This window comes from Ranitomeya variabilis, chromosome 6, assembly GCF_051348905.1.
Source record: "Ranitomeya variabilis isolate aRanVar5 chromosome 6, aRanVar5.hap1, whole genome shotgun sequence".
NCBI lineage: Eukaryota > Metazoa > Chordata > Amphibia > Anura > Dendrobatidae > Ranitomeya > Ranitomeya variabilis.
Window position 1 is genome coordinate 138,738,765 of NC_135237.1, and position 24,110 is coordinate 138,762,874.

The following is a 24,110-nucleotide window of genomic DNA, read 5'->3' on the forward strand; positions in this document are numbered from 1 at the left end:
GTCTTCTCCCGACTTTGCTCAGTGGATGATTTCACAAACACCCCTCTCCCGCTCTCTGACCACAACCTTCTTTCATTCTCTATCAAGAACTGCCATCCCGCTCAGATCACCCCCACTTTCCACACTTATAGAAACATACAGGCCATTAACACCCAGAAACTTATGAAGAACTTGCAGTCCTCATTGGCCCCAATCTCCTCCATCTCATGTCCTGATTCTGCTCTGAACCATTACAATGAAACCCTGCAAAGTGCCCTGGATGAAGCTGCTCCTCCTATACATAGAGCAACTCGACACAGACGGCGACAACCGTGGCACACGCTGCAAACACGTTTCCTGCAGCGGTGCTCCAGGTGCGCCGAAAGTCTGTGGAGAAAATCTAATCTACCCGAAGATTTCATCCATTATAAGTTCATGCTAAAAACATACAACTCTGCCCTTCACCTCTCCAAACAAACCTATTTCAACACCCTCATCACCTCACTGTCCAATAACCCTAAACGTCTCTTCGACACTTTCCAGTCCCTACTCAACCCAAGAGAGCAGGCCCCAACCACAGATCTCCGCGCTGACGATCTGGCCAATTACTTCAAAGAAAAAATTGAGCACATTCAACAGGAAATCATCTCCCAATCTCTTCATACCAGGCACTGTCCTCCCTCCCCCACTGCATCTAGTTCACTCTCTGACTTTGAACCAGTTACTGAAGAAGAAGTAAGCAGGCTCCTTGCATCTTCTCGCCCGACCACTTGCACCAGTGACCCCATTCCGTCACATCTCCTCCAGTCCCTTTCCCCGGCTGTCACCTCTCACATAACAAAAATATTCAACCTTTCCCTCACTTCCGGTATTTTTCCCTCCTCATTTAAGCATGCCATCATACATCCATTACTTAAAAAACCCTCCCTCGACCAAAACTGTGCCGCTAATTATAGACCTGTCTCTAATCTTCCCTTCATCTCTAAACTCCTGGAACGCCTGGTCCACTCCTGTCTTACCCGCTATCTCTCAGATAACTCTCTTCTCGACCCTCTTCAATCTGGCTTCCGCTCTTTACACTCTACTGAAACTGCCCTCACTAAAGTCTCTAATGACCTACTAACAGCTAAATCTAATGGTCACTACTCCATGCTAATTCTCTTGGATCTCTCCGCAGCATTCGACACTGTGGATCATCAGCTCCTCCTCACTATGCTCCGCTCCATTGGCATCAAGGACACCGTTCTCTATTGGTTCTCCTCCTATCTCTCTGACCGATCCTTCACTGTATGTTTTGCTGGTTCCTCCTCCTCTCACCTTCCCCTTACTGTTGGGGTTCCTCAAGGATCAGTCCTAGGCCCCCTCCTCTTCTCTTTGTATACTGCCCCTATTGGACAAACAATCAGTAGATTTGGGTTCCAGTACCATCTCTATGCTGATGACACCCAATTATACACCTCTTCTCCTGCTTTCACTCCGACCTTCTTAGAAAACACCAGTGATTGTCTTACCGCTGTCTCTAACATCATGTCCTCCCTCTATCTGAAACTGAACCTGTCAAAAACTGAACTCCTCGTGTTCTCTCCCTCTACTAACCTACTTTTGCCTGACATTGCCATCTCCGTGTGCGGTTCCACCATTACTCCAAAGCAACATGCCCGCTGCCTTGGGGTCATCCTTGATTCCGAGCTTTCATTCACCCCCCACATCCGATCACTGGCTCGCTCTTCTTATCTGCATCTCAAAAACATTTCTAGAATTCGCCCTTTTCTTACTTTCGACTCTGCAAAAACTCTTACTGTTTCTCTTATTCATTCCCGTCTGGACTATTGTAACTCTCTACTAATCGGCCTCCCTCTTACCAAACTCTCCCCGCTCCAATCTGTCCTGAATGCTGCTGCCAGGATCATATTCCTCACCAACCGTTACACCGATGCCTCTACCTTGTGCCAGTCATTACACTGGCTACCCATCCACTCCAGAATCCAGTACAAAACTACTACCCACATCCACAAAGCACTCCATGGCTCAGCACCACCCTACATCTCCTCTCTGGTCTCAGTCTACCACCCTACCCGTGCCCTCCGCTCCGCTAATGACCTCAGGTTAGCATCCTCAATAATCAGAACCTCCCACTCCCGTCTCCAAGACTTTACACGTGCTGCGCCGATTCTTTGGAATGCACTACCTAGGTTAATACGATTAATCCCCAATCCCCACAGTTTTAAGCGTGCCCTAAAAACGCATTTGTTCAGACTGGCCTACCGCCTCAACGCATTAAACTAACTATCCCTGTGTGGCCTATTAAAAATAGAAAAAAAACAAAACACATAATCAGGTTCCTTGCATCGTGTTCTCATACACTTTATGCAGTTAATAGCACTCTGTGTCTGTACTGCTACATACTTAGGCTGTTAACTGGTTCATGCAGCTTTACATGAACACCCGAGCCTTACACTATGGCTAGTCCAAATAACTAAAGCAATTGTCACCATCCACCTCTCGTGTCTCCCCTTTTCCTCATAGTTTGTAAGCTTGCGAGCAGGGCCCTTATTCCTCCTGGTATCTGTTTTGAACTGTGATTTCTGTTATGCTGTAATGTCTATTGTCTGTACAAGTCCCCTCTATAAGTTGTAAAGCGCTGCGGAATATGTTGGCGCTATATAAATAAAAATTATTATTATTATTATTATTTAATACGCCCGAAGGCCATTTTGAGTACTTGGTGATGCCATTTGGGCTTTCTAATGCCCCCTCTGTGTTTCAGTCCTTCATGCATGACATCTTCCGAGAGTATCTGGATAGATTTATGATTGTGTACCTGGATGATATTTTGGTCTTTTCTGATGATTGGGAGTCTCATGTGAAGCAGGTCAGGATGGTATTTCAGGTCCTGCGTGCCAATGCCTTGTTTGTGAAGGGCTCTAAATGTCTCTTCGGAGTCCAGAAGGTTTCCTTTTTGGGCTTTATTTTTTCTCCTTCTACTATTGAGATGGATCCAGTCAAGGTCCAGGCTATTTATGACTGGACTCAACCTACATCTGTGAAGAGTCTTCAGAAGTTCTTGGGTTTTGCTAATTTTTACCGTCGCTTCATCACTAATTTTTCTAGTGTGGTTAAGCCTTTGACGGATTTGACCAAGAAGGGTTCTGATGTGACGAATTGGTCTCCTGCGGCCGTGGAGGCCTTTCAGGAGCTGAAACGTCGGTTTTCTTCAGCTCCTGTCTTGTGCCAGCCCGATGTCTCTCTTCCCTTTTCAGGTTGAGGTTGATGCTTCTGAGATTGGAGCAGGGGCTGTCTTGTCGCAGAGAAGCTCTGATGGCTCTGTGATGAGACCATGTGCTTTCTTTTCAAGAAAGTTTTCGCCTGCCGAGCGGAATTATGATGTTGGTAATCGTGAGTTGTTGGCAATGAAGTGGGCATTTGAGGAGTGGCGACATTGGCTTGAGGGAGCCAAGCATCGTGTGGTGGTCTTGACGGATCACAAGAATTTGACTTATCTCGAGTCTGCCAAACGGTTGAATCCGAGACAGGCTCGATGGTCGCTGTTTTTCTCTCGTTTCAATTTCGTGGTTTCATATCTTCCGGGTTCGAAAAACGTGAAGGCTGATGCCCTTTCTAGGAGTTTTGTACCTGACTCCCCGGAAGTTTCTGAACCTACTGGTGTCCTCAAAGAGGGGGTGATTTTGTCTGCCATCTCTCCTGATCTGCGACGGGTGTTGCAGGAGTTTCAGGCCAATAGACCTGATCGTTGTCCACCGGAGAGACTGTTTGTCCCGGACAGATGGACCAGTAGAGTTATTTCCGAGGTTCATTCTTCGGTGTTGGCGGGTCATCCTGGGATTTTTGGTACCAGGGATTTGGTGGCGAGGTCCTTTTGGTGGCCTTCCTTGTCGCGGGATGTGCGTTCCTTTGTGCAGTCCTGTGGGATTTGTGCTCGGGCCAAGCCTTGCTGTTCTCGTGCCAGTGGATTGCTTTTGCCTTTGCCTGTCCCGAAGAGGCTTTGGACGCATATTTCCATGGATTTTATTTCGGATCTTCCTGTCTCTCAGAGGATGTCTGTCATCTGGGTGGTTTGTGATCGTTTTTCTAAAATGGTCCATTTGGTACCCTTGCCTAAGCTGCCTTCCTCCTCCGATTTGGTGCCACTGTTTTTTCAGAATGTGGTTCGTTTACATGGTATTCCGGAGAACATTGTGTCTGACAGAGGATCCCAGTTTGTGTCCAGATTTTGGCGGTCCTTTTGTGCTAAGATGGGCATTGAATTGTCTTTTTCGTCGGCCTTCCATCCTCAGACGAATGGCCAAACCGAATGAACTAATCAGACCTTGGAAACTTATTTGAGATGTTTTGTTTCTGCTGATCAGGATGATTGGGTGACTTTTTTGCCATTGGCTGAGTTCGCCCTCAATAATCGGGCTAGTTCTGCTACTTTGGTTTCACCTTTCTTTTGCAATTCTGGTTTTCATCCTCGTTTTTCCTCGGGTCAGGTTGAGCCCTCTGACTGTCCTGGGGTGGATTCTGTGGTGGATAGGTTGCAGCAGATTTGGAACCATGTGGTGGACAATTTAACGTTGTCCCAAGAGAAGGCTCAGCGCTTTGCTAACCGCCGTCGCTGTGTGGGTCCCCGACTTCGTGTGGGGGATTTGGTGTGGTTGTCTTCTCGTTATGTCCCGATGAAGGTTTCCTCTCCTAAGTTCAAGCCTCGTTTCATCGGTCCTTATAAGATTTTGGAAATCCTCAACCCTGTGTCATTTCGTTTGGACCTCCCAACATCGTTTGCCATTCATAATGTATTCCATAGGTCATTGTTGCGGAGATATGTGGTGCCTGTGGTCCCTTCTGTTGATCCTCCTGCTCCTGTCTTGGTCGAGGGGGAGTTGGAGTATGTGGTGGAAAAGATCTTGGATTCTCGTATTTCGAGATGGAAGCTTCAGTACTTAGTTAAATGGAAGGGCTATGGTCAGGAGGATAATTCCTGGGTTGTCGCCTCCGATGTCCATGCGGCCGATTTGGTTCGTGCCTTTCATTCGGCTCGTCCTGATCGGCCTGGGAGCTCTGGTGAGGGTTCGGTGACCCCTCCTCAAGGGAGGGGTACTGTTGTGAATTCCGTTCTCGGGCTCCCTCCTGTGGTCATGAGTGGTACTGTGTGAGTTTGTTCTTGGGCTCCCTCTGGTGGCCTTTAGCGATATGGCTGGGCTCAGCTGCTTCATTTCCTGCTATGCTGGGCCTATTTAACTCACCTGGACCTTCATTTGTTGCCTGCTGTCAGTGTATTCAGTCCTGATTCTGAGCTCTCCTGAATATTCCTTGTGACCAGTCTCCTGCTGGAGAAGCTAAGTTTGCTTGTTCATTTTGCTCATTATTTCCTTGAAAACATTTCTCAGTATATGATGAGTTCAGTTAAGCTTGCTTTTATGTGATTCTTTGCTTGCTGGTTAGTTCTGGGGTGCAGAGTGCGCCCCTCACATCGTGAGTCGGTGTGGGGGTTCTTGTATTCTCTGCGTGGTTTATTTTTGATAGTTTTTGTACTGACCGCACAGATTCCTATCTATTTTCTGTCTATCTAGTGTTAGCGGGCCTCATTTGCTAAACCTGTTTCATTTCTACGTTTGTATTTTCCCCTTAACTCACCGTTATTATTTGTGGGGGGCTGTCTATAACTTTGGGGTTATTTCTCTGAGGCAAGTGAGGTCTTTGCTTTCTCTCTAGGGGCAGTCAGTTTCTCAGGCCGTGAAGAGGCGTCTAGGTTTTTAGGTAACGCTCCACGGCTGCCTTTAGTGTGTTGGATAGGATCAGGATTGCGGTCAGTATAGCTTCCACATCCCCAGAACTTGTCCCAAAATTCTGGTTATATGTATCAGGTCAGTTTTGAGATCCTACCACCGGATCATAACAGTACAGCAGGCCACAAAGTGTTAATGCAGCAGAAGAGGGAGAAGAGAAATCCTGAAGTCATTTTTTTTTTCTCTGCATTGTGTTTAGCCTCTCTCCTCCCCTTAATCTCTGGGTGGTTCTGAACTCAGCTGCAGATATGGACATTCAGAGTCTGTCTTCTAGTGTGGATCATCTCACTGCAAGGGTACAGGGCATTCAGGATTATGTAGTCCGCAGTCCTATGTCAGAGCCTAAAATACCAATTCCTGAGCTGTTCTCCGGAGATAGATCTAGGTTTTTGAACTTTAAGAATAATTGTAAGTTATTCCTTTCTCTGAGACCTCGCTCCTCTGGTGATTCTGTTCAGCAAGTTACAATTGTTATTTCTTTGTTACGGGGTGACCCTCAAGATTGGGCATTCTCTCTGGCGCCAGGAGATCCTGCATTCCCAGAACTTGTCCCAAAATTCTGGTTATATGTATCAGGTCAGTTTTGAGATCCTACCACTGGATCATAACACCCAGGTATTGGGGCCAGGAATAATTTTTTTTTTTATCTTAATCCTGATTATTTGCTTAAAAAGCAATCCAGAGAACACCATTTTTATGCTCCAGACCCTTTCCATATTACAGCGCTATAAATCCATCTATTTAAAACTGTGGTTTGTCTGTTACATGGATCACATATAAGGGCGCTCAAAATTCTGCCATTTCTGGCCTCCATTTAAATTTTGTTGGAGTGTGTTAGCGAAGTTATTATAATCACAATTTGCCAAAGGCAACTAGACCCTAACTAAAGGTTATCATTAGTGTTGAGCATTCCGATACCTCAAGTATCGGGTATCGGACGATACTTGCGGGTATCGGAATTCCGATACCGAGATCCGATACTTTTGTGGTATCGGGTATCGGTATCGAAACAACATTAATGTGTAAAAGAAAGAATTAAAATAAAAAATATTGCTATACTCACCTCTCCGACGCAGCCTGGACCTCACCGAGGGAACCGGCAGCGTTCTTTTCTTAAAATGCGCGCTTTTCCTTCCTTCCGTGACGTCACGGCTTCTGATTGGTCGCGTGCCGCCCATGTGGCCGCGACGCGACCAATCACAGCAAGCCGTGACGTAATTTTCAGGTCCTTCTAGGCATTCAGTATTTTAAAATTACGTTCCGGCGTTGTGATTGGTCGCGTCGCGGTCACATGGGCGACGCGACCAATCACAAGCCGTGACATCACGGGAGGCAGGAGACGCGCGCATTTTAAAATGCGCGCGTGTCCAGCCTCCCGTGACGTCACGGCTTGTGATTGGTCGCGTCGCCCATGTGACCGCGACGCGACCAATCACAACGCCGGAACGTAATTTTAAAATACTGAATGCCTAGAAGGACCTGAAAATTACGTCACGGCTTGCTGTGATTGGTCGCGTCGCGGCCACATGGGCGGCACGCGACCAATCAGAAGCCGTGACGTCACGGAAGGAAGGAAAAGCGCGCATTTTAAGCAAAGAACGCTGCCGGTTCCCTCGGTAAAGTCCAGGCTGCGTCGGAGAGGTGAGTATAGCAATATTTTTTATTTTAATTCTTTATTTTACACATTAATATGGTTCCCAGGGCCTGAAGGAGAGTTTCCTCTCCTTCAGACCCTGGGAACCATCAGGGATACCGTCCGATACTTGAGTCCCATTGACTTGTATTGGTATCGGGTATCGGTATCGGATTAGATCCGATACTTTGCCGGTATCGGCCGATACTTTCCGATACCGATACTTTCAAGTATCGGACGGTATCGCTCAACACTAGTTATCATAAAACATAAGTTTTAATTAAACTATTAAAGAATTATAGAATTAAAATCAGCAAAGTTAGTAGGTATACACTCATAGGATAATAATTTAACTATCTAATCCACTGGATTTATCTCTAATATCCTGTATATAATTCATTCCATAGAGTCGGTGCGGCCGCTACCAATACTCTCATTAGGAGTTTATATACACTCCACTAACTAGCTACTAAAAACAACTCCTAGGCCTCCCCGACATGTTTTGCCAGTCACGCTGACTTCATCAGGGTTAGAGGCTGGACTGAACACCACATGGCTAACCAGACCTTTTAAAACACTTGATGCAATGTCAAAGATACGAGACTAACCAAAGGTGGCGAATCAGTCATTTTATGCCATATCAAGACAGTTCTGATGTGAAGGGTAGGAAAGAGAAGGAAGGGTCTCATTCATGTGGATCCTGCAATTTTTGTAAATACCTTCCAGTTGTAAAAGAGATTACTAATCCGGTGCATAAGAGGGAGTATTTTGTCAGGGGCAGCATAAATTGTAAGACCAAAGTGTTTGTATATGTAATTATGTGCCCCTGTCCAAAATTGTATGTCGGCAAAACAATTCAGGAACTTAGGAGGCGAATCTCTAAGCATATTAGTTCTATTAATACCTAGACTGAGACACCTCTATCATCACACATGAAGACTGTGCATTGTGAGAGCCCTCTACAATTGAAAATATGGGGAGTTAGATATCTATCCCTGGGTCCTAGGAGGGGGAATCTGAATGAGATGTTACTCCAAGAGGAGCGTAGATGGATATTTAGAATGAGAAGTCGGAGCCCTAATTAGTTAAATGAGGGTTTTTCCTTTTCTGCCTTTATGGAAGATTAAGTTGACTCGTTCTGTTCTAACTGGTAATGATGAATTTGTGGAAGCCTGGTTTTCCCTGGTATTTTCCATGGTATTACCCCCCCATTATATGAATATATTTTGATATTAAAGAAATTAATTTATTCCTGCCTGTAATTACACAGGTCTACGAAAAAATATTTTTTGTAATCAATGCAGGTGACGTTGTACTTTTCTTTTTTTTTTTTAAATACTTTATTTATGAATTTTGAAACATACAGTACAATTGAACTCACAGCTCAATATATCGCAAAGAGCGATATCATTTGTATAAACACAATTAAACACGTGAGTTTGTATAGATTATAAAACAGAAAATTAGTATATCGGTACAAACGTAATGACATGTATGAAACAATAACCAGGTGTAACAAGCAACTAACAGTTGGCGACGCATCATCGAGTGAGCAGTTATTTATGGTAAATATATTTAGCTTAGAAGATGAGAGTCTAAGGCCGAAATTCAAGGATTATATAAGCTATAAAGAAAGCCCCCTACACTCTGGGTCAACAGGAGCCTTTCCTCAAGGGAGCTCGACCACTGCGGCCTCCAGGAAAATACTAGAAAACCTAATCCTTTCCAGTCCATCTAATCCATGGATCCCAAATCTTTAGGAAACGGTTGTGGGAAAAGGTCTCCCAACTCGAGAGTTTCTCCAGTCGATAAATTTCTTTAATTTTCCCAAGCCATTCTCGAAACTGGTGGAGTTTTTTTGTTTACACTTCAAGGCAATCAGATGTTTTGCAGCCCCCAACAATAAAGGTAGAAGATCATGTTTCTTAGGTTTGAAGTTTGGTGTGGAGAGAGATAGAAGTATTTCTGGGTCAATAAGTTCTGATTTTAACAAATCAGAACTATGCAACTTATGCCTGCGAAGGTACGATTTTTCCACCACAGATACACCAGGCCGCAGCCACAGATAGACTGTATAATTTTTTTTTCTCTTGTTTGTGAAATTTGGAAAAAAATAAAAAATGAGTACAACAAGGCTAGCAGACAGAACTATACAGCTTATGCCTGCGAAGCTACGATTTTTCCACCACAGATACACCAGGCCTCAGCCTGACATAACAGACTGTATACATTTTTTGGTTTATTTTGGTGAGTTTAAAAAAAAAAAAAAAAAAAAAGAGTAGAACAAGGCTAGCACACAGAACTATGCTATGTATGCCTGCGAAACTACGATTTTTCCACCACAGATACACCAGGCCTCAGCCTGACATAACAGACTGTATACATTTTTTTTTGGGGGGGGGTTGGTGAATTTTTGAAAAAAACAAAGAGTAGAACAAGGCTAGCACACAGAACTATGAAACTTATGCCTGCGAAGCTACAATTTTTCCACCATAGATACACCAGCCATTAGCCTGAGATAACAGACTGATCTAAAAGTGGCCTTGATTTTTTTGGGACATAACTAAATTGTGTCAACACAAAAAAAAAAGATTTTTTGGCGCACTCACATCTGATGCCCGGGACAAAAAAAAATTGGTAGATTTGCACGCTCTTGGATTACAATAACCTGGCTGTAGTCTGCAGCGTGACCAAGCAAACAAATGTTGAATTAAGGGGGCTATGGATTGCTGTAGAATAAAAGGAGCAGGTATAAGGTGAAAAAAAATGCCACAGAAAACTGCAGCTAGATATATATTAAATATGCAGCAGCAGACTGGAATAGACCTTTTGGAGGTAAGCAGTGTGAGCTATGTACTCACATACACTGCGTGCAGAATTATTAGGCAAGTTGTATTTTAGAGGATTATTTTTATTATTGATCAACAACTATGTTCTCAATCAACCCAAAAGACTCAAATATCAAAGCTTAATATTTTTGGAAGCTGGAGTGGGGTTTTCTTAGATTTGGCTATCTTAGGCGGATATCTGTTTGTGCAGGTAACTATTACTGTGCAGAATTATTAGGCAATTTAATAAAAACAAATATATTCCCATCTCACTTGCTTATTTTCACCAGGTAAACCAATATAACTGCACAAAATTTCTAAATAAACATTTCTAACATGCAAAAACAAAACCCCAAAAAATGAGTGACCAATACAGCCACCTTTCTTAATGATGACACTCAACAGCCTTCCATCCATAGATTCTGTCAGTTGCTTGATCTGTTTACGATCCACATTGCGTGCAGCAGCCACCACAGCCTCCCAGACACTGTTCCGAGAGGTGGACTGTTTTCCCTCCCTGTAGATCTCACATTTTTATGAGGGACCACAGGTTCTGTATGGGGTTCAGATCAGGTGAACAAGGGGGCCATGTCATTATTTTTACTTCTTTGAGACCTTTACTGGACAGCCACGCTGTGGAGTAGATGGAGGCATGTGATGGAGCATTATCCTGCATGAAAATCATGTTTTTCTTGAACGATACCAACATCTTCCTGTACCCCAGCTTGAAGAAGTTGTCTTCCAGAGACTGGCAGTAGGCCTGGGAGTTGAGCTTCACTCCATCCTCAACCTGGAAAGGTCCCACAAGTTCATGTTTGATGATACCAGCCCATACCAGTACCCCACCTCCACCTTGCTGGCGTCTGAGTCGGAGTGGAGCTCTCTGCCCTTTACTGATCCAGCCTCTGGCCCATCCATCTGGCCCATCAAGAATCACTCTCATTTCATCAGTCCATAAAACCTTTGAAAAGTCAGTCTTAAGATATTTCTTGGCCCAGTCTTGACGTTTTATCTTATGTTTCTTGTTCAGAGGTGGTCGTTTTTCAGCCTTCCTTACCTTGGCCATGTCCCTGAGTATCGCACACCTTGTGCTTTTTGTTATTCCAGTAACGTTGCAGCTCTGAAATATGGCAAAACTGGTGGCAAATGGTATCTTGGCAGCTTCACACTTGATTTTCCTCAATTCAGGGGCAGTTATTTTGCGCCTTTTTTGACCAACACACTTCTTGCGACCCTGTTGGCTATTTGCCACGAAACGCTTGAGTGTTCGGTGATCATGCTTCAAAAGTTTGGCAATTTCAACACTGCTGCATTCCTCTGCAAGACATCTCACAATTTTGGACTTTTCAGAACCAGTCAAATCTCTCTTCTGACCCATTTTGCCAAAGGAAAGAAAGTTGCCTAATAATTAAGCACACCTTATATAGGGTTTTGATGTCATTAGACAACACCCCTCCTCATTACAGAGATTCACATCACCTGATTTACTTAATTTGTAGTTGGCTCTCAAGCCTGAACAGCTTGGAGTAGGGCAACATGTATAAAAAGTATCATGTGATCCAAAAAACAACTTGCCTAATAATTCTGCATGCAGTGTACAGTGCCTGCAGCCCTTGCACTGATGTGGATATGTGCACATAGACTCTCCTACCTACCTAGCGCTGCAATCTCTGGACCGCCGAATTAGCCCTTAAAAGAACTGTTGGTTTCTCAGGAGTTGTGGACTGAACAGTTGCAGACCTACACTAACTATTAAAAGGATGATTCTGACCCTATCTAAGCAGCAGCTCTCCCTACACTCGCTAAGTCCGGAGGTCTCTTATAGACCTGATGACGCTGTGCGGCCAGCCAATCACTGTAATACCACAACAAAGATGGCTGCGGCATTACAGTGCCTGGCAGTCAATCCCTGCATTGCCATTGGCGCTCAAAAGAGCCCCAGAATTGCAGGGCGGAGACCTGAGCTCCCGCCGAATAATCCCGGAAATACTCGGTGCTCGCCGAGTAAACCGAGCATAGTGATACTCGGGCGAGTACCGAGTAGTGGCGAGCACGTTCGCTCATCACTATTTTTTACCTCCCTATCCATTATAAAACAAATGGATGAATATAGGGAAACCAGATTAGCTAATACAGTTCTGCATTATTAAGTTTTTACATTAAACCTGTAAACTCTGTATGTAACCCCTTTCTCATGTACAGCACCATGGAATTAATGGTGCTATATAAATGAATAATAATAATAATAATAATAATAATAATAATAATAATAATAAATGATCTGTATGGACAATGCTAAAACTTTAACCCTTTTCTGACATCTGACGTAATAATCCATCCATGTGCCCTGGGCCTATTTGACTAGGGCCGGATTATTATGTCATCACAATCGTCAGCGCACACGGGCTGTGCGTGGCCGATCGCAGCTGATTCTGGCAGGTGACACCCGGCACTAAGTGCCAGGAGCAGTCACGCACCGCTCACTGCACTTTAACCCCCGAAATGCTGTGATCAAATGTGATTGCAGCATTCTGGGAGCAGGCAGATGGATGACACCCCCTTCACCTTTGGATCGGAGACCCCGCGGTGTGACGCAGGGTCCTGATCATTGCCATGGTGATCCAGTGTCATCACGACGATATCCAGGTCACCAGAGCTAGGAAAGTTGCTTGATCATGTGCAGTACATGTTCAGCAACTTTCTCTGTCAGTACAGAGCTGACAGTTTCTACAGCATGGTGATGCTGCTGCATCCCCATGCTATACAAGCGATAAGCCTGCAAAATGATAGTCCCATAGTGGGACAAAGTAAACAAGTAAAAAAAAGTAGTTGTTTTTTTTAATAATTGTAAAAATATTTAAAAAAATTAAAAATAATAATAAAATAATCTAAAGATATTTTGTTCATAAATAAATATTTGCATGAAAAAAAACAATAAAAGTACACATATTTAATATTGCCACATCTGCAATGATCCGACCTATAAAACTATCCTACTAGTTAACCCCTTTAGTGAATGTAACACCCCAGGTAACCGGTTGTTACATTGATGTTACCTTGCTTTCGGGGAGGGTGATATCATGCGTGGAGTTAAGAGGATTCTCTTTACCAGGTAAGCACACATATGCAACACATTCTGAATCCAGCCCAGGAGGGGGAGCTCAGGACCCGGATTCAGGGGAGCTTCCCTAAGCTTTAAGTGTCCTGGTCTGGTGGAGGAGCTAGTGAGTATTCAGGAGGGAGAGATAGGAGAAGGATGCCTGGAGCAGAGAGGCTGAGCTGCAACCTCTGGGAAGGGAGATTGCCAGAGAGGAGCTGGTCAAGGAACTGCAGCGCCCCAGAGTCCTGGTCATTGCAGTACTGTGGCTCCGCCACCAAGGGGAGCTATGGTACGTCTGATGGCCCTGAAGGAGTTCATCTGACCAGGTATCACAGACACCAATACATTTCACAGCCGGGCCTCCAGGGGGAGCTAAGGGTTCTATTCACTAGGCCACTCCCCACCATTGTGGGTAAACTGGGGGTCAGGCAGGAAGTTAGTTCAGAAAGCTGACTGGGTTGGAACCAGGCAACACCTTGTGGCAGAGGGTGTTGTGGGAGAAGATTCGGTAGGGTCCCTGTCAGGGGTGGGATCCTGACAGAGGCCTGGCTACAAGAAGGAATGTAACGGGACCGTGCCTGCTCAGCATAGCGGCGGTGCCCAAGGAAGGATTAGAAGCAAGATAGATTGTGCTGAGTGAGAAACGAGATCAAAGCAAGAAGGAGAATACCAGTAGGAGTCGTGCTGTGAGACCGAGGCAACATCCTACTGAGGCGCACAACCGGTGGCCGGAACGCCGAGGGAGTATTACAATATTCAGCTTCAGGCAATACTCTAAACCAACGGCAGGACAGTCAGTCTAAGGCGGGCTGTCTCACCCAAATCACCTATGCAGTCTTGGGGGGCAACTTGTGGAGAGGGGCGACTCTAGGGTCCCGGAAGAGCTCCGAGCCTACCCGTCATACGGGTGCCGTCCTAACCGCAACATCAGGGAGGGACGGAGGATTAGCAGAACATCATCTAATCGAGTTGTGAGGGAACTTAAGAAACAGACACAACAGTTGTGGGGACTTTCCGTAAGCACAGCAGGGAAGGACCGCAACACCTAGCGCTAGAAGGAAGGCACAGATTTCCACCTGTTAAGAGAACTCTGGAGGTGCCATCGGACCGGCCGGACTTGCGCAGCCTGATTATCCGGATTCCGGACTGAGGACCCAGAGATCTTCAGTAAAGAGGTAAAGAGACTGCAACCTGGTGTCCTCGTTATTTACTGCGACCGGCACTTCATAACTACACCACCATTACCATCTACATCTGTCACCGCATTCACTGTGCGCCCCTCGGCAGGGTCACGGACCGGGCCTAGCCACCATGACAACCCCAGAGCAGAGACTCAGAGGCCCGGTACCGGGTACCCCTCGGCCCTGCGGCAGTGGGGGCGCTACAACTTGGCGTCACGAACAGGATCTACTTAAGCCTGAAGAATCAGGTCATGTGTGCCTTGGAACTGTGATTTATTGTGCTTGTACTGTACTTTATTGCAAAGACTGTGCTGTGCCATTTACCGCCAAAATCCGCCGCCATTACAGCGCTGAAGAGAGCGCAGGAGAAGAAGAGGGGCGTGAAGTGGGCGAGAACAAGCTGAAGAGCGCGAAAGACAATGGCCGCCCAGTCTAAATATTTCTGCGCTGTGAGGACGTGTCCGTCAGCAGCAGAAATCCGCCTCCTAATCCTTAGTGGGGGGCGGAGGCAGAGAAAACGAAACCGCCCACGAAGGAGAGAGCGGGAAAAGAACCAGGAAGCGACTCACGTGGAGGACGCCATGGCCAGCAGCTCAGAACCCGAACGTGGGATGGAAGCGGAAGTCTCCCCCAACTACCCGGACGAGTACTGCAGCCACTACTCCACAGGCAACGCCGATCTTTTGCAGGCTGAGATGGGAGACCTGATTCACCAGCTCCTTCAGCTGAACACGGGGGCCCAGGCTCCGCACCAGGTAGCACCGGAAGGAAGTCCTTTGACAACGGATCCTGCACCGCTGCCAGAGTTGTTGCTGAGGCCCTCGCCGACACCGTTAGCGGAACCCGCCGTGGAGGAGAAGCCTGCATCGGCTGGTGAGTCCGTCGACCCTGTCCCGCCTGCGGAAGACTTGTTAATAGGCCCTGTTGCGGCACCCCCTCTCCCTGGGACCCATAGACTCCAACGCCTGTTACCCTGGGAGGAGGCCATGGGCATGGAACACCGCATGAAGGCCCCGATCGCGCCGACCACCCTGTCATGTGAGACCCGTGCGGAGCGCACGGTATACCGCTGGGTGAACCCAGGATCCGACCTCATGGGGTTCCCCGGGGTGAAGACACGGGAAGGGGAGATGGTGCAGGCCCTGAGCTGGGAGGAATACCAGGCCCAGTGGAAGGAGAAGGAAAAGGAGTACCAGGCTGGGCTGGAGGCCTACCATCAGAAAGACTTGGCGGTCAAGGACCGGGCCCGCAAAGACCCCACTGCTCACCAGGCCCCGCGCAGGCAGGGCATCATCACCACCTTCAAGCTCCGCGGAGGCTGGGGCTTCATCAAAGAGCCGGGTCTGTACGCGGAGGTGTTTGTGAACCGGAGGGATGTTGAGTCGCACCTCAGAGAGGGACACCCAGGCCGGGATCTCTACCCGGGGGACGAGGTTAGTTACACCAGGCACTTTGGAGAAAAGGGGTGGTTTGCCCTGAACGTCCACAAGAGGCAGAACCCTGTGACGCCCCCGATTAAGGTGCCAGCAAAGCTGACCCCTGTAGCAAAGGTGCCCCCATGTGGCCAGCCCATGATCACCACCAGGACCACCGAGGTCACTCCAACGTGCACTATGGTCAAGACCACAATGTGCAGCATCGTCACCTCAACCACCATCGTGGCCAAGGAGGCGACTCCTCAGGTGGGTGGTGCCTCTGCTGCTCCAGTACCGAAGACAGTGGGTACACAAACCCCTAGATGGGACGGTACTCCACCCTACGCAGTGCCAGGCGGCGGGCAATATCCTAAGGGGTTGCCTCCGCCGGTGCTGCCCCCTGATTGGTTTAAGTAAGCAGGAATGCTTTAATGAATGTAAATAGTTAACTGTTTGTTTCCTGATTTTGCTGCTAAACCCGTCTAGGGTTAACTCTTAAAGGGATCCCTTTGTTGACCCGGGATCCCTATTGTTTTGTTTGCTTTTCCTACCCCCCCTCCTGTTATCAAGAACTGCCGCCATCATGAACAGTGCATGATACAAACTGCTTGTAAATAGTTTGCACCTTCTTAAAGGTGCTCCCTACTGGTTTTGCTTAAAGAGAGACTCTTTGCGAAGATACCGCACTGGAGCTTTTGTTGAGTATGGACTGGTAGCTTGAGAAGATGTGCTACCTCATAAAGACTTGGTCCCCTCATAAAGGGGATGTTCACGTATTGCGCTGATGAACCGTATTGCCTTAAGACAGTTGGGTGGCAATAATGTCTTGGAAAGAGAAAGTAATAATGTTGATATGAACACGTTAAATGTATCTAACTAGTTAAATGTGAAAAGTGTTTGATAATGTTGACAGAAGAACGAGGACAGGAAGTGAACCCATAGGGGTTAGTGGTGAGTCCTCTTAGGAGCCAGATAGACATGGCTCAGTGATCTCAAACTGAAGGTAAATGTTATGTTCTATACTGTGTATAGTAGTTGAAAAGGCAGTAGGCCCGGGCTGAAAGGGGCGGTCCTGTAAAGAAAGGAGAGGCAGTAGGTCTGGAGCCGTTAGGACAGGCGGTCCTGCAGATTCAAAGAAGGGGAATGAAGTTAATTGCCTTATAGTGTGTTATAAGAAGGTCTTTAGTGGATTCAGAGTGTACGTCCTTAAAGGCAATGTTAAATTATTGTTCAAAGATTTGCACTAAGTAGAATACCCGGTTGGGTGAGAAAAGTTATTTATAGAAAAGTTATTTAAAAGTATTTAACCATGTTTGTAACGTTCAAGTGTCCTCACCTCCCATAAAGGGAAGCTCTGTTCAAGTATACGTATTGTTATTGCACTCAACAAAAATTGTATGTCTTTTTGCTAACCTGTATTGTTGTTTTCTTCCCAGTCCCGGAGTACTGGATTTAACCGGGGGGGGGAGTGCAGCGCCCCAGAGTCCTGGTCGTTGCAGTACTGTGGCTCAGCCACTAAGGGGAGCTATGGTACGTCTGATGGCACTGAAGGAGTTCATCTGACCAGGTATCACAGACACCAATACATTTCACAGCCGGGCCTCCAAGGGGAGCTAAGGGTTCTATTCACTAGGCCACTCCCCACCATTGTGGGTAAACTGGGGGTCAGGCAGGAAGTTGGTTCAGAAAGCTGACTGGGTTGGAACCAGGTAACACCTTGTGGCAGAGGGTGTTGTGGGAGAAGATTCGGTAGGGTCCCTGTCAGGGGTGGGATCCTGACAGAGGCCTGGCTACAAGAAGGAATGTAACGGGACCGTGCCTGCTCAGCATAGCGGCGGTGCCCAAGGAAGGATTAGAAGCGAGATAGATTGTGCTGAGTGAGAAACGAGATCAAAGCAAGAAGGAGAATACCAGTAGGAGTCGTGCTGTGAGACCGAGGCAACATCCTACTGAGGCGCACAACCGGCGGCCGGAACGCCGAGGGAGTATTACAATATTCAGCTTCAGGCAATACTCTAAACCAACAGCAGGACAGTCAGTCTAAGGCGGGCTGTCTCACTCAAATCACCTATGCAGTCTTGGGGGGCAACTTGTGGAGAGGGGCGACTCTAGTGTCCCGGAAGAGCTCCGAGCCTACCCGTCATACGGGTGCCGTCCTAACCGCAACATCAGGGAGGGACGGAGGATTAGCAGAACATCATCTAATCGAGTTGTGAGGGAACTTAAGAAACAGACACAACAGTTGTGGGGACTTTCCGTAAGCACAGCAGGGAAGGACCGCAACACCTAGCGCTAGAAGGAAGGCACAGATTTCCACCTGTTAAGAGAACTCTGGAGGTGCCATCGGACCGGCCGGACTTGCGCAGCCTGGTTATCCGGATTCCGGACTGAGGACCCAGAGATCTTCAGTAAAGAGGTAAGGAGACTGCAACCTGGTGTCCTCGTTATTTACTGCGACCGGCACTTCATAACTACACCACCATTACCATCTACATCTGTCACCGCATTCACTGTGCGCCCCTCGGCAGGGTCACGGACCGGGCCTAGCCACCGTGACAACCCCAGAGCAGAGACTCAGAGGCCCGGTACCGGGTAGCCCTCGGCCCTGCGGCAGTGGGGGCGCTACAGAACCTCATCTAGGCGGAGCTGGTAAGAAAGAGGTGCAGTTGAGCAGACGTGGGAGTCTTCAGCTTCTGGTAGAAAGTGGAAGAAAAGTAGTTAAAACAGACAGTGAGCCATGCAGCAGAAGTAGAAGTGTGAGCTGCAGCTCCAGGACAGAAGATAACCCGAGGGGTTAAATGTAATGAGCATCAGCAAGGACCTCGCATACTAGCGCAAGAAGGAAAGGCTTACGGACCTCACCTGGGAGAAGAATCACCTTTACCTCCAAGCCGGCCGCACCACATCACCATCCGTGCCTGGTACCCTGGACTGTGGACTACTACCACCAGTAAACCAGGTAAAGACTTAACAACTCTGTGTCCTCCCCTCTGACCGACAGCCACAGGTGGCGTCACGAATAGACTTTATTACCAAATTCCCTTTAAAGACCTTTCCCCTTTAATTGGGCACCCAGGGCCATGGACCGGGTCGCAGCCACCGTGACATCCCCTTTAAGACCAGACCCGGCACCGAGTACCCGCTGCCCTGGTGGGTGACTCATGAACACCATAAAAAATGAATTAAAAAAAGGCAAAAAACTATGCTTTATCATTATACTTCTGAACAAAAAGTGGAATAAAACGCGATCAAAAAGACGGATATAAACAAACATGGTACCGCTGAAAAAGTCATCTTGTCCCACAAAAAACAAGCTGCCATGCAGCTCTATCAGTGGAAAAATAAAAAAGTTATAGCTGTCAGACTAAAGCGATGCAAAAATAATTATGTTTTCTATAAAATAGTTTTTATTGTGTACAAGCACCAACACATAAAAAAAAAATATAAATACAATATCACTGTAATCGTACTGACCTGCAGAATAAGGCCGATTTCACACGTCAGTGCTTCCGGTACATGTAGTGACAGTTTTCTCACATACCGGAGACACTGACACATGTAGACCCATTCAAATGAATGGGTCTATGCACATGGCAGCGTGTTTTGATGGACTGTGTGTCCGTGTGCAAAACACACAGACATGTCCCTTTTTACCAGGACACACGGGCCGCAAAATGTGCCACATGTGTACACGGAGAACAGTGCACACTGTCCTGCATGTGCATGGCCGGCCGCGGGGGAAGCAGCGCTACTGTAAGCCGCTGTTCCCCTGCGTGTGGTGCTAAAGCGGGCTGTCATCCCTTCTCCCCTGCTTGGCCAGCGAGCAAGGGAGAATGAATGAAAGAAAAAACAGATGTGTGGTCCCCCAAGTTTATCAACCAACCAGACAAAACTCACAGGTGTGGGCTGCTATTCTCAGGCTGGTAAGGAGCCATGGATATGGGCCCCTCAGCCTAAAAACAGCAGCCCGCAGCTGTTTAGAAAAGGTGCATATAATAGATACGCCAATTTTGGAGCTTTGCCTGGTTCTTCCCACTGGCCCTGTAGTGGTGGCAAGTGGGGAAATGAGGTGTTAATGTCACCTTCCTATTGTTAGGTGACATTAAGCCGGCTTAGTAATGAAGAAGTATCAATAAGACACCTCTCCATTACTAATCCTATAGTTGTTAAAGGGTTAATCAAATGCCACATAGTAAGAAAAAAGTATTTTAATGAAATCAAACAATAAACACAGTTTTGCCATCTTTATTAGTCTGCCATTCCAAGCGAAGCCCTCAATCTCCTGTAAAATAGTAAAAAGTCCAAATAATAAACCAACAAAATACCCATACCTGTCTGGTGTACAGTCAGTCCCACGCAGTAATCCATATCTAGGGGAATGTACAGTTTGCAACCAGGAGCGTTGCTAATGCGACCGCTCACGGCTGTAAACTACTGGGAAATGAATGAGAAGCAGTGAGCACTAGTGTTGAGCATTCCGATACCGCAAGTATCGGGTATCATTCCGATACCGGGATTCCGATACTTGCCGCGTATCGGATACCGGAATCGGAAGTTCCCAGATTCAAAATGCACAAATTCAGCCAATGAGAATGATTCCAAGTGTGGGCACATCCTGTTCAGCATGGAGGGCATGAAACTACTGGCATGGCTGTGATTGGCTGCTGAAATGATGTCATGATGCAGTTTAAAAGTCGCTGGCGCCATTTTGCGATCACTCTGCTGTGAATTCAGTTAGTGACAGGACGCTGTTTGCTGACTGAGGGCCAGTTTAGAGATAGCGATTTGCTTCTTTGTGCTTTCCAAAGGCTAATTTAGCAACCGCTGTGTTCACCTACTATTCACCTTGCTTTTGCCTTGTAGCGCTGTTTTCACAGCGATCTGCAAGGTCTGTGTGTGTGTGTGTGTGTGTGTGTGAGTGCAGCCCACTCTCTAGTCTGAGTGCAGCCACATAGGCCATCCATAGCTGGTTGTATTCAGTTCAGGGAGGGTGGTTCATTGCCTCATACTGTTCTTTTTTTTTTTTTTTTCCAAGTAGTGTAGTCTGCTGCTAATTTTTAACAAAAAATCCTATTAGTGTCTTTCCACCCGTCTCCAGCTAATTTGTGGAAAAACACTACATAGGATAACGTAGAGGAGGGTTTTTGGGCCTTGCAGCGCCGTTTACGGCTGTCTGCACGGTCTCCGTGTGACTGCAGCTCGCCCTGTAGTCTGTGAGCAGCCATAGCCTGGTTGTCTCCAGCTCAGGGTTCTTCACTGCGTCATACCGCAAAATCAATTTTCATTTTGTTTTAAGTAGTGCAGGCTGCTGCACATTTTTTCAAAAAATTCCTATTAGTGTCTTTCCACCCGTCTCCAGCTAATTTGTGGAAAAACACTACATAGGATAACATAGAGGAGGGTTTTTGGGCCTTGCAGCGCCGTTTACGGCTGTCTGCACGGTCTCCGTGTGACTGCAGCTCGCCCTGTAGTCTGTGAGCAGCCATAGCCTGGTTGTCTCCAGCTCAGGGTTCTTCACTGCGTCATACCGCAAAATCAATTTTCATTTTGTTTTAAGTAGTGCAGGCTGCTGCACATTTTTTCAAAAAATTCCTATTAGTGTCTTTCCACCCATCTCCAGCTAACTTGTGGAAAAACACTACATAGGATAACGTAGAGGAGGGTTTTTGGGCCTTGCAGCGCCGTTTACGGCTGTCTGCACGGTCTCCGTGTGACTGCAGCTCTATCTGTTGTCAGTTCAGCCCCCAAAAAATAAATAAATAATAAAGTTCACCAAACACACCAGTGACACCACTTTACATTTGTGTAGGCCACATTAGCTCATATTAAAGTCTAGTCCACACTTTAGAAAATTAGTGTTTCTTATACCTGTTAGGAGGAGTTGTTCAGGAATAAGCACACAAAGCCGTTAGTACTTTTCTGCTTATCTTTATCAGTCAACCAAGATGAAGAAGGCAGTGAGTAAGGCACGTGGGCGTGGGCGTGGAGCAGGGAGGGGACGTGGGGATTCTGTGCCTGCTGCGGGCACCGGTGACTCATCAGCACCCACTTTCACCAGGGAACAGTCATTCATGCGCAGCTTTGTGGCAGAGCGCCGTACACCGCTGCTGCGTGAAGAACAAATTGAAGCCGTTGTCGGATGGATGGCAGCTAATGCATCAACTTCAATTAGTGCCACATCCTCTCAGACACAGAGCACTGGAGAGCAGCCATCTGTCTCTTCACCACCTGCCAAATTGCCCAGGCAGACAGAGAGCCCAGGACAGGAGCTGTCTCTACTTCTGTTCTCTGAATCTCTTGGCTTGGAAACAGGGGGCCAGCCAAGCAGCATTGGAGAAATGGAAGAAGAGGCAGGGTGCAGTGATGCCCAACAGCTTTTTCTCTCTTCCTCTGAAGAGGCGGGTGGGCCAGTGGCTCCGTTCACCACATCGCAGGCCGCATCAGCTGATGATGACACTCAGGTGCCACTTACTGGTGCGTGCTCTGCTGCTGAGACTACCCAGGAGGAGCAGTTGGGGGCAGAGGGTAGTGTAGATGATGAGGTCCTTGACCCATCTTGGCGTGAGGGACAGGAAGGTGGTGGAAGAGAGGAAGAGATTCCCCGTATGGCCCAAAGAGGGAGAGGGAGGGGGAAGACTGTGGATCCTGCAGCCTCCGCTTTGGCACCCGTTAGGAGCATGTCTCTTCCAAAAGCCAAAAAGGGCGCTCCCAAGACTTGCAGTGCCTGGTCCTTTTTTGACACAGTTGCAGATGACATTTGCTATGTCAAATGCAAGGTGTGTCATCACAAAGTCAAAAGAGGGAAAAATGTCAGCAACCTCAATACCTCCAACATGTGGAAACATGTGCGCACCAGGCACCCGGCGGAGTTAGAAAAACACACTGAAGAGCTAGGCCAACCAACAGCGGCAGCTACCACCTCTTCAGCTCGTGTTGCCTCTTCCTCCAGCTCACACGCAGCTGGTTCGGCTTCCTCCCAGGATCGCCGTGGAAGAACCTCTGGCCCTGTTGTCCAGAGACCCGCTGTAATTCCACCCGCAGCACCACTTTCCCAGTCATCCACACACTCCCAGCCCAGTCTACAGCCATCGGTAGTACAGGCATGGGAGAAAAGGCGGCCTTTCTCGTCAAACCACCCACGAGCACAGGCTCTGACTGCAGGCATTGCCAAACTTCTGTCACTGGAAATGCTGTCATTCAGGCTGGTGGAGACTGACAGCTTCCGTGACTTGATGTCATTGGCAGTCCCACAGTACAATGTGCCCAGCCGCTTTTACTTCAGCAGGCAAGCCGTCCCTGCCCTGCACAAGCATGTGGAGGGACACATAAAACACGCGCTACTGAACGCCGTCAGTAGCAAGGTCCACCTCACCACCGATGCGTGGACCAGTCAACATGGACAGGGGCGATACCTTTCCCTCACTGCCCATTGGGTTAATGTCGTTGAGCCGGGTACAGATCGTGCGAGTGGCGCAGGACGTGTCCTGCCCACTCCAAGGATTGCAGGAATCCATTCTGTACGCATTGACTCCTCCTCTTACACCAGTTCCTCAGAATCATCGCTGCAGGAGCCGTCACAGTCCACCTCCACATGGACCCGTGATGAACGTTTACCTGTTACGACCGACATGAGCACAGCCGTGGCCAAACGTCAACAGGCCGTCTTGAAATTAATTTATTTGGGGAATCGAAGCCACACAGCGCAGGAGCTCTGGAATGCCATCAAGCAGGAGAGCGATGTGTGGTTTGTGCCAGCGAATCTCCAGCCAGGCATGGTAGTGTGTGATAATGGCCGAAATCTGGTGGCAGCTCTGGGCCTCGGCAACCTCACTCACATCCCATGTCTGGCACATGTGCTCAATTTGGTCGTGCAGAGTTTTTTGAGGGACTATCCGGATCTTGATGCACTGCTGCACAAGGTCCGCCTAGATTGTGCTCACTTGCGGCGTTCCAGCATGGCAAAAGCGCGCATTGCGGCTCTGCAGCGCCGACACCGCCTGCCGGAACATCGCATCATATGTGACCTACCTACCAGGTGGAATTCCACGTTACATATGTTGGAGCGGTTGTGTGAGCAGCAGCAAGCTGTAATGGAGTACCAGCTGGTTCAGGCGCAAAGAAGTCGCACTCAGCGCCGTACAGACTTCACAACCACAGAGTGGGCCACTATGAATGACGTCTGCCAGGT

The 24,110-nt window shown here is 47.5% G+C and overlaps 1 pseudogene; it reads right to left on the bottom strand.

The window, feature by feature from the left end:
* The window catches only part of LOC143783233 (uncharacterized), a 151,757-nt pseudogene that overhangs the window by 27,569 nt on the left and 100,078 nt on the right, over positions 1 to 24,110 (bottom strand).